The 11,731-nt window shown below is 37.4% G+C and overlaps 1 pseudogene; it reads left to right on the top strand.

Moving 5' to 3' along the window:
* The first annotated feature begins 9,951 nt into the window (after positions 1–9,951).
* Positions 9,952–10,122, top strand: LOC125341640 (annotated as a pseudogene).
* Positions 10,123–11,731: the final 1,609 nt, after the last annotated feature.

Consider the following 11,731-nt stretch of genomic DNA (forward strand, 5'->3'; position numbering starts at 1 on the left):
CAGGTGTCTTTACAGTATCCTGGTTTGCCATGTTCTAGGTAGATGCCCAGGTACATCTGGGTCATATGGAAGACCTATGTTTAGTTGTTTTTTTTTTTTTTGTTTTTGTTTTTGTTTTTTTGCCAGTCCTGGGCCTTGGACTCAGGGCCTGAGCACTGTCCCTGGCTTCTTCCCGCTCAAGTCTAGCACTCTGCCACCTGAGCCACAGCGCCCCTTCTGGCTGTTTTCCATATATGTGGTGCTGGGGATTCGAACCCAGAGCTTCATGTGTAGGAGGCAAGCACTCTTGCCACTAGGCCATATTCCTAGCCCCTATGTTTAGTTTTTTGAAGAATGTCCAGACCGTTGTGCAAAGTTATTAAAGTGCTTGCACTAGTTTACATTCTCTCCAGCAGTGCAATAGGATTCTTTTTCTCCCACATCCCTGCCAACATTTGTTGTTGTTCAAATTCACAATGTCAGCCAGTATAACTGGGGTGAGATGGAATCTCAGAGTTGTTTTGATTTGTCTTTTATGGCGAGGGTTGATGACAAGTCCTCATGTAAAATAATGAAGCCCAGTGCTAATATCTTGCAGATGTAATTTTAGCTACCTAGGAGACTGAGATCTGAGGATCAAAGTTTGAAAACCTGGGGAGACAAATCCAAGAAATTCATATCACCAATTAATGAACAAGAAGATAAAAGTGTTATTGTGGCTCAATTGGTAGAGTTCTAGCCTTGAGCAAAATAGGCAAGAGTGTGAAGCCTTGAGATCAAGTCCCAGCAATGGTAAAATAAAATAATCAAATATGTGTTACAAGTTATCAAAAACAAAATATAATGTATGATTCCAAATTTGGACAGAGAAATAGATGTTTGTATTAAATAACTAGTATGGTAAAAATCAAAACATTGTCACATTTGCTTAAGGAATATACAGGAGATTTTTTGCCTCTTTTCATAGCTTTCTGCATGTTCAACATTTTTAAAAAATTTATTGCATCTACTTTGCAAGTTGAGAGTTGCATTTCATTGAAAACTAATATAACTACAACTCTGTAAGACTTCTTAGTATCTATATTCATTCCATTTTCATCTCTCACTTTCTATTTTCCATTGAATTTTATCTTGCATTTAATATTTAAAATACCTTCCTTGTCAATTTGCATTTTCTTGTAAAATATTTTAAATCTCAAAGAATTCCAATATAAAAATTCACAATGTTCTCGGTACTGGTGGCTCTCAGTTGTAATCCTGGGTACTTAGGAGGCTGAGCTTTGAGGATCATAGTTCAACACCATCTCAGGAAGAATAGTCCATGAGAATCTTATCTCCAATTAACTGGTAAAAAGCTGGAATAGAGGCTTGGCTCAAGTGGTTTAGTGCCAGCCTTGAACAAAAAAGCCAAGTAGGAATTTGAGGTCCCGAGTTCAAGCTTGAATGTAGTCTCTCTCTCTCTCTCTCTCTCTCTCTCTCTCTCTCTCTCTCTCTCTCTCTCTCACACACACACACACACACACACACACACTTGACCATGTAAATACCACGGATTTTCCTTCTAATCTCTGTGAGCTTCAAAACAAGAAATAATATGCTTGAATTACTACCCTACAAGTACAGTTTCCTTTAGCCAAAACCAAGCCCATCTTGCTCTTCTTTCATGTCAGTCCTCCATTTTACATAAAGTATCATAAAAAAACCATTTGATCTCAAAACATATACCTGAGTCTGTAAAACATTTTTCCAGTTTTAACTTGATGTTTGTATAAATATCATATCCCTCCCTACTCTTCTAGCCACTTCAATGCATCACAGTATCCTTTCACACTACTCGCAAACACGCCGTAGAAATTCAGTACTTCCCAGAGCACATTTGCCTGCATAAATTCAAATAATCTCCACCAAAGGTACAAAACAGTTTATATTGGTTAGACTTACCAGACAAAATTCTCATGACAGGTACATCTATCTAGTCCTCAAGATTATTATTTTTTTCTACCAGGATCAGGATACATTGTTTTGTACCACTAGCAGATTTTAAAACATTGCATTTGTGCTATATGTAATATTGCTTTCAGCAAAGAACATTGGAGACCACCATTATTACTGGCTTGTTTTAACTCAGTAGCATCAAAGAACTAAAAGAAAGTCTGTAAACAATTGTGAAATATGTACACATTATCGTCTCATAGACAAAATATATTTACAAGTACAATATATAAACATATATTTACAAACACAAATATGCATATTTGTGTTTGTAAATTCAAAATATTTACATACATATATTTGTTGTATCTACACAATATATATGCACAAATACGTATACACACATATATAATACATATGTATGTATGTGTTATACCCACACATTTCTCCAGTTTTTGTATGCCAGTTGAAATATGTACTTAGGTCATACTAAAAATACGCCCCCCCCCACACACACTGGCTTTTCCTGTGGGTAATAATTATGCTGTGAATATATTCTTGCTGTAGGATAAAATGCAGATTTCCTATTAAAAGTCAAATCTTTCCATTCACAAGACAGAATAAAATGTTCCTTTTCAGAAGTCCCAAATGGTGAAAGAAGAAAAGTGCTATTTCCATAGAAAACGAACCATGCAAAAGATGAATGGGGTGAACAAATGTAGCAGTGGTACTCACTGGACACTTGCTTGGCACTCTTCAACAAGAAATGAACTGACTTAAGAAATGGTAACTTCCCCATACATCTTGCTTAAAATAACAATTTAAAAAATTTAATTGAAAGTAAAGATGAGTGCTTGTGAAATGGAAAAGGTCTAATAGCATGAAGTTAACCCAAAGTCTGTGAGATTCATCTCCAATTTATCATCAGAAAATTGGAGGTGGAGCTGTGGATCAAAGTGGTTGAGTACTGGCCTTGAACACAAAAGTTCAGGAACACACCCAGGCCCCCGAGTTCAAGCCCCACAACCAACAAAAATTAATTAATTAAAATAAAGCTAAAATCTAATCTTGTCATTGTTGAGTTTTCTTCACACCTTTCCAGCTGCATTCCTTCAGTAAGATATTTACCAAGAAATCTTACTATAGGCTTCCTAAAGAGGAGTGGAAGTAAAAAAATTCTTGAGTAAGCATTCTTGCTTTAAGCTGTTGATGTTGCAGATGTGTTTAATGCATCAGAGTATCTGAGACACATAAAAATGTCTTAGTATGCCTGTCTGTCCTAGAACGGTGAACAGAAGTCTAAGTATGTTCAAACCACTTTGAACTTGTGCTCAGCATTAACCCTCACATTAAAAGACCACTCCTTTAGTGCTCTGTGTATGTGTTGTGTGCGTGTGTGTGTGTGTGTCTGTGTGTACATGTGCTTAGTTTTGACTTTGCCAAAAAAGTGGGCATTTTGCCTCTGAAAACAAGTGCTTATGTTCTGCATATTATCATCACGTCTAGATGACACCAATTGCATCTAACCTGCCAGCAGAGTGGGGCTGAAAGCAAGAGCTTTTATCTGGCCAGGAGAACAAAGAGCAATCGTTTCTGTTAAGCAGTAATGTTTCCAATGCAGCCAGAGGTTGCAGAAAATATCTTCAAAAGCAAAGAAGAAAAAAGTCACCATTGTGTCAGCAATCAGGGAACAAATCCATACTCCAGTACATGACCTGGGACCCTCAAGGCAGAAGAATATTTTCTCCTCTAGAAAGTGAGTGTTATTTGATTAAACAAATGTTTTTCTAATAAATAGCATACCAGGGGTCTTTCAGAAAGCTCTGAGAAATTGTCTTATATGGAGCCAAATAAAAAATGCATTGGTAAAAGCAGAACATTTATCCAAATGAACAATGTCTTTACAACCCTGTTCAGATTCACATTGGCTCAAAGATTGGGAGGAATTCTGCATAATTATTCCCTACCCACTGAATTGTCCAGCAAAACCAGCTTGTTCTGTATCAAGCTTCACCATTCCTAATTCTTGGGATGTCTTTTTCTTGTCAATTTCTACCCTATGATATTCATTAAACAATCAGAAAAAGCAGATCATTGTCCATGGTAGTACAAAGGGACTTTGGATCCCATTTAGAATTTAAAAATAAAATACAATTTCCCCTGTAAATTCATATAATTATTTGTAAATCTTTACCATTTGTAAAATTTCAAAATCCTGCTTATTGACAAGGTTAGAACATGTTAGTTTGAATCTGGGCCCTGTTGGTTCATGCCTGGAATCTTAACTACTCAGGAATCTAAGATTTAGAGGACTGAGGTTCAAAGCCAGCCAAGGCAGAAATACTGCCTAGATTATATCCCCAAACCTCCAAATAGCTAGAAAAATAATCTTGCCTAGAGGTGTGTCTTAGGCAGTAGAGTGCTGGACAAGCAAGCAAGCCAAACAAGCACAGGGACTTAAGTACCAGCAAAATAAGAATTTTATTCTGAAAATGGAAGTAACAAAAAGGAAAAGTATAACTGATAGTTCAGGAGCTTAAATGAGTTGATCTTCTTGGTCCTTCTCCTAGGCATTATCCCAGATATGAAATGTTCCTTATTTGGAAACTAATTGGTCTTGTTTATGTCTCTTTTTTCTATTTTGGTGATTCTGGGATTTAAATACAAAACCTTGTACTTCACACAAAAGTGTTCTACCACCGGTGCCATATCACCATTCCTTGTCGGTTTACTTATTTTTTGGATTCAAGTCTCATGTTTTCACCTATGTTTTGATACTCCTACTTACGTTTCCAGTGTAGTTGAGATTAAATCTGTGGCCCACAGCTCTCAGATTTTTTTATTGATATGCAGTCTCACTAACTCTTTGTCTCAACTGGCATTGAGCCTTGATCTTCCAGATCTCTATATCAACAGGAGTGGGATAAAATTTTGAGCCACTGCAACTATCTTAATCGATATGCTGTACTTTTGTTTTGCAGCACCAGGGCTTAAACTCATGAACTCAAGGCTGTATACTTGCTTAGCTTGCTTGCTTGGCTAGAGCTCTCCCATTTGAGCCATTCTTCCAGTCAAGCTTTTCTGTTAGTTATTTTGGAGATGAAGTTGTACTGATTCTGCTTATGCTGGCATAGAACTGAAATCCTCTGCGTCTCAGATTGAGTAGCTGATATTGCAAACGTCAGCCCCCTCTGCCCTGCTAAACTGACATACTTTTTGATGGCCTTTGGGGAAATAAGCACGAAACGCATGACTGGAATAATTGTCAATTATTGGGGCTATCTTGGGTAAGACATGGGCCCTCTTTGGACACACATTTTTCATATGTAAAATTTAAAATCTCAATAGCACCAGTTTCATGATTTGCCACAGCTTTAAGTTTATGATTATATTTCCACATGGGTGTATGTGACACACACATAGACACACATAGACACAAATACACATATATATATGGGAAAAAAGAGATAATTGTCCAATCCATAAAGAAGAGTGAGATTCAGAGAATCTACTAACCTCTTTTGTTTTGTTTGTGCATGTTTTGGCCATTTGATTTCTAGCATTATCCAAAACATATTTCACATAACATTAAATGCCATAAAATTCTGTAAGTGCAAAAGAGTTTTATGATATTTTTTCTTTGTGCTGGTTCTGGGGCTTGAACATGGGACTTGTCCCTAAGCTTCCCATGGTTAGCACTCTACCATGTTATCCAGAGCTCAAATCAGAGATAAGAACCTCACAGACTTTCTTACTTGTACTGGCTTCAAACTGAGATCCTCAGATCTCAGCCTCCTGCATAGCTAGGATTATAGACATAAACCACCAACATCTGGCTTGATGTTTCAATAATACTTTTGATTATAATGGAATGAAGAGAGGAACTAGGTCAAAGAAGGAAAAAGCTTATAAGATATATAAAGCATCCCATGGAATCCAAATTTAGAACTTTGCATAAACTCAAAAACATCTAGACACCTGTAGGATACATTCACTTTTATTCCTCCCTTCTTCATTTTTCTCTTTCTTAGTAAATCTTAGTTTTCTCCTCCTACATGGTGGCAGAAAGGCTATCAACAGTTCCTGTGTGCTATAATTTACCCAGAATCCAGATACCCAAGCAAGATAGGCCCAATTCTCTTTTCAGTCTCAAGTTAAAAAAAAATCTGGAAATAAATCTAACCATGCTTGTGGGTGCTGCCACTCAGACCAAGGGGAGGCAAAGCCATGTTGCTTCACCGCTGCTCTTTGAAAAAAGACATTGCTCCCAAAGCAGGTCATGGGTTTTTGATCTCATGTAGATATGATCCATGAATAGAAAACATTGCTTGCGATCTTTCTTAGAGAATCACAGAGCATATGGAAAAATTAATACTCTGAAGATCTTATATATAACTGCTTAAAAATCACATTCTTCAATGAATTTTGCAAAAAAGAAAATAGATTTGTAGTCATATGTGTTTATAATATATTCAAATACACATCTATACACATATGTATACATATATTTATATTATATATTTGAACACATGTATATCTCTATATTTATATCTGTATCTCTCTCTATAAAATTATATAACAATCAATTAATCTAAAATCAATTAAAAAGTGTTCCTGCGAAATTAATGTATAACTTGTTGGAATTAAGTAAATTCTTCACAACACCGATGAGCATTAACACTATCAAATAAATTGAATGCTTTGATAATTAACAATTAACGTTTTATGTACCATACAACTCAATAAAATTTTTTGAGATCTATGAGAAATAGGATATTTAGGTGCTTGTAAAAAGTTATATTGTGATAAATAACAGAAGCAATAATTTTGAATTACAAAAGGACCCTCTAATAAAATTTGCCATAGGAAGACATCCTTTTTACATTTGATATATTTGTCAACAAACTAATCACAACAAAGCACTACTTCTCTCCAAAATAACACGAAGTAGAGAAGAGTGTGATAAATGGCACAAGACTGAACTTGGTACTGTGGCAGTCTTCCAAAAAAGAAAGAATAATTTATGAGTTAGTCATGAATGAAAAACTGATAGATGCATAAGATTATCTTAAGAAATATTGGAAGTATTTCTATAGTGGAATTCTAAGACGAAGAGGAAGTATTTATAAACATGTAAAAGTAAAAAGCATTGAGCATATCTTTACATTCAGAAATACAAAAAGTAAATAACTTAGAATATACATTTAATAGTAGTAGCAACTGAAGTCAGGAGACTGAGTCTAAGCAATCTGCCTTGAAGCCACAGGCCTGTCCTGTTAGCCCTCTGGATGCCTTGCTGGGTGGAACCAGCTCTCCACACAGCTCTGAAAAACTCTAGAGGCAACACAGGAGATTCTTTGGACTACAAATGTGCCCTGAGTTGTTAAACTCCAGAAAAGTCTTACTTCCCTTACATAATTGGCCCTTGATTTATCCTGATTGTGTCCTCATCTGATTTGCTTTGCATATATTTAACACCTTTGTTACGTTTAAGCAGCCTCTTATGCCTTGCTTTACACTTTTTTTAGGTTTAATTCCTCATACCTTATGTGGTCTCGGCCTATATAAACTTTTCGCTAGCTGCATTGAGGCTGCTGGTCTTTGAGACAAGAGTCCACCAGCAGTCCTCAGTCTCCAATAAAGACTCACAATTTGGCCTCTTAAGTACTGGCTTCTCTGTTTTTTGCAAATGAGTTTCCTTACAAGACAACTAAGGACTAAAAGGGAATTACAATATCTAAATTTTAGAGACTGGTAGTTTTATGTTCTCTGTTTTTCTTTGATTGTTGGAAAGTAAGTACTATTTTCAAGGTGCTATCTCAAGTAACTTAGTGTTATAGATGTAAAGATAGATTGCACAGGCAGGGCATAATGGCTCACACTTTAATTCTAGAGCCTCAGGCGCCTAAGACCCGAGGATTGAGGCTCAAAGCCAGCCAGGGCAGGAAAGTCCAACAGACTTTTACCTACAGCTAACTGGCAAAAAGCAGAAAGTGGAGTTATGGTTTAGAGCTTAGTGGCTTAGTTGTGGTGGTAGAGCACCACTTGGTACAGAAGCCAAGCAAGAACATTATGCCTCGTGTTCAAGCCCAAGTGACATCCCCACCGTGCAGAAAGATATAATACATAAGCAATAGAAAACAAAACCATATTTATTAGTTAATAAGGTGTATCATTTTTCCTTCTTTTCTTTAGTGCCAGTCCTGGAGCTTGAAGTCAGAACCTGAGCTCTTCTCCTGAGCTTTCTTACTCAAAGTTAGTGCCCTAACACTTGAGCACTCCACTTTCATCATTTGAGTGTTTAATTGCATTGAAGACCCTCACAGACTTTCCTACTTGGTCTGTCTTTGAACTGATATTATCAGCTTTCCACTTCCTGAATAGCTTGGATTATAGGTATGAGCCACAAGGGCCTGGCAACATGGATCATATTTTTCAAAGACACATTTTCCCCCAACCTTTACAGTCTTCTTAAAAGGTGACCTTGACATACCGCCTATCGATTAGAGAGGCCCCATCCCCATCCTAGTATTGAATTAGAATGGAATTTTACAGCAAATTTTTTGATAGATTATAGCTGCCATGATAGATTATAGCTGGTAGATGATTAGTCAAAAAATTATGCCAAGTACTCCTGTCTTCCTTACTTGGTAAAGTGGCTTTTGCAAAGCCAATTGCCATGGTGTGAAGTCCACACTAGTGTTCTGAGAGCCCAGATGAAAAGCCATGTACTCATGTTCCAGCTGACAGTCTAGCTATTACAGCAGCTGACACCCAGCATCAACTTGTAGACATGTGTGAAGAGGCAGCAGCAGACATGCCCAGACTCCAGCTCCTGGAACATCTTCAGCCTTCAGCTCTTTTCAGTGGAGGCTCTAGCAGATCCTGTAAAGTAGAATCTTCTGCACAATTGCACTGGAGCTAGAAGTTCTTCAGAGCTAAAATTCCCAGTGAGATAAAATCATGAAACATCACCTTGAGAATCTGACTAAGGAACATAAAAAGACACTACTTTCCCTCCTTGAGCGGCTCAAACTGATTCTTCCTAGAGAGTTTACACTGCCTGGAAAGAAACTCTGCCTTTCCCTCCCATTGTGCTCATTTTCTAGGGAATCTTACAAGGGGAATGTTGGGGAGCAGAATCCTCTGTTAGAGCAGCTTTTAAGGGCATAACTTACCTCCCATCCACTTCCCAATGTCCATCCTGTATCCTTGGCTATTACAATTCATTCATGTTTGCAAAAGCACAGTCCTCTGTTTTTTAGAGTGAAAGCATAGGATAAACTTTGTTGCCTACTGCCTTTAAAATTAAATGTGTGTGGATTTACATGTCCCTTATCTATTCCCCTCACCATTTTGACTTAGATTTTAGGGTCACAGACTGCACAGATTGTCTTGTAGGACATCCAGACCTTCCAGCAGAGAGTTCTAAGTCTCCAGTTACTACCATGTTCTCAGGTCATAGCTGATAAATATAAGTGAACTCCAAGGGACATCCAAATAGATCGCGGCTGGCGGCAATCAGAGCACCCCTGCGTGGAGCTGGAGTCACCCTGTCCATGTAGGATTTTATTCTTTCTTACCCATTCCCGACGGAGGAAATGGGCATTGATTTAGGAATCTATGCTGCTTTGGGCTTCTATCTCAGGGTTAGGTAAGATGCAGTAATTCACCTCCTATGTTGGAGAAACAAGCACAGCAGGCCCCCGCAAGCACACGCTTAACCTGTGAAAGTATCAATAATGGTGAAGTTACTTGAGTGTTCAGCGGGTTCTCTTCTTCATTTTGTCATGCCAGTGCTCCCATACACTGGTTATATTTCCTCATGTAATGCCACAAAATATAAAAGGAAGCTGAAAATAATCGCTGCAGAATGTCCAGACCTCCAGATCATTGAGACTAACTACATTCTGGCCAAAAATTTTGGAGAATTACCATAGCACTGGGAACATATTAGAAGTGCATGCTGCTGTCCTTGATCGTCTTTATTAATGTTTAAGATATTTTGACCTTTTTCCTGGTTGGACCTGTGAAAGCAAGATGGGTCACCAGCTGCTCTACTGGAGTCACCCCCAAAAATTCAGCCAGGGATCTCGCTTTTGCTGAGTGTGCCCTAACCACCAGGGTCTGATCCAGAAGTATGGGCTCAACAGGTGTCGGCCATGTATCTGCCAGTATGCAAAGGACATCGGATTCATTAAGTTGGATTAATCAATCTTTGAACGGACCATCCAAGACATCAAGCCCAATGAAAGGCCATATTTGTAAATAAAATAAAAATTAAGGTAACCTTAAAAAAAGATATCTTGAGATTTAATGTGCTCCAGTGTTCCTTTTTATAAGATAACAAATAAAAGTAACATCTCTTTCCTAAATTGTTATAAACATTAGCAAAATTTCATAGATACAAAATGTCCTTTCTGGCTCTAATAAAAAGTGAACACCTAAATATTAATATTAGATATCAGATGTTAGAAATATTCTTTATTGGCTTATTCACAAACATACTTGATTTTGATAACTGCCAAATCAGGAAGCCGATGTCTGTACAAAGAAAGGATTTCATTCTATTTGAAATGATCACAACAATGGTCTTTAACAGAATGGAGCTGAGTGCTGGTGGTCATATTTGTAGTCCTAGCTGGTTGGGAGGCTGATTGTGATTTGAACACAGCTTCAGTAGGAAATGCTATGAGACTCTTAACTCCAGTAGATAACCAAAAAGGTGCTATCCTTGAGTAAAAGCAATATGGAATAGCTTATAGGCCCTGAGTTCAAGCCCCAGTACACACACACAAACACACACACACACACATACACACACACAAACACTATTTATTTCTACTATATTATTGTTTTTCATCTGTCTCAATTCTGAGATGACTAGACTGTAATAATAATAATTCTCCCACTTCATTTTCTTTTCTCCTCCTTCCTGCCTCCCTCCCTCCCTCCCTCCCTCTTTCCCTCCTTTCCTCCCTCTTTCCTTCCCTCCCTCCTTCTTTCCCTTTCTCCCTTTCTCCCTCTTCCCCCTCTCATTCTCTTGGGGTTGGAACTTTAGGATCTCATAAATCCTGGTACTCTAAAGGGCCATGCCCTCAGCCCCTTTTCTCATGAGTTGTTTTGTAGATAAGGTCTTCCTTTTTTGCCTGTGATCTTCTTGGCCTCTACCTTCCCTGTAGGTGGGATCACAGGCCTGAACAACTAAAATCAAATTAATACATTTATCATTTAAATGCATTTGATAAATCAAGTGTCCACTGGATATATTACAATATATATAGAAATTATAGAATTATAAAAATTACAATATATAGAAATTATGTGCCTGGATTAGAACAGAAGGACAAAACATTTAGTCTTGGATATTTAACTGCTAAAGTGTAGTCAGTCATTTGTAAGGTCTATTTCCTCAGGATGAATACAGAAAAAGGTTAAAGATTTTTCCAACAATTATTCAAAAGACATTATCCAACCAGAAGGCAGTATGTGTGAATTTGGTTGAGTTCTATAACTACACTGGGGCATGCGTCTTTGGGGAAGTTAACCATTGCTACCTGAATTTTCCTCCAGAATGAGGTGGAGAGAATTATAGGTTTTATTAGCTAAATGAACAATTTACCTAAAATGATCAATAACAGCTAATTTATAACAGTTTCATTTACAGATGTTAGCTATCACTATGACACCACACACTACTAAGGCTGACAATTTCACTTCTATAGTTATAAATTATGGGGATTTATACCCCTGCAATTACTTAAATGATAAGGTCTGTTCTTCATATGTGCACTTATAACTGGGAATGGCAAATTTCTGA

Source organism: Perognathus longimembris, chromosome 24, assembly GCF_023159225.1.
Source record: "Perognathus longimembris pacificus isolate PPM17 chromosome 24, ASM2315922v1, whole genome shotgun sequence".
NCBI classification, from domain to species: Eukaryota; Metazoa; Chordata; class Mammalia; order Rodentia; family Heteromyidae; genus Perognathus; species Perognathus longimembris.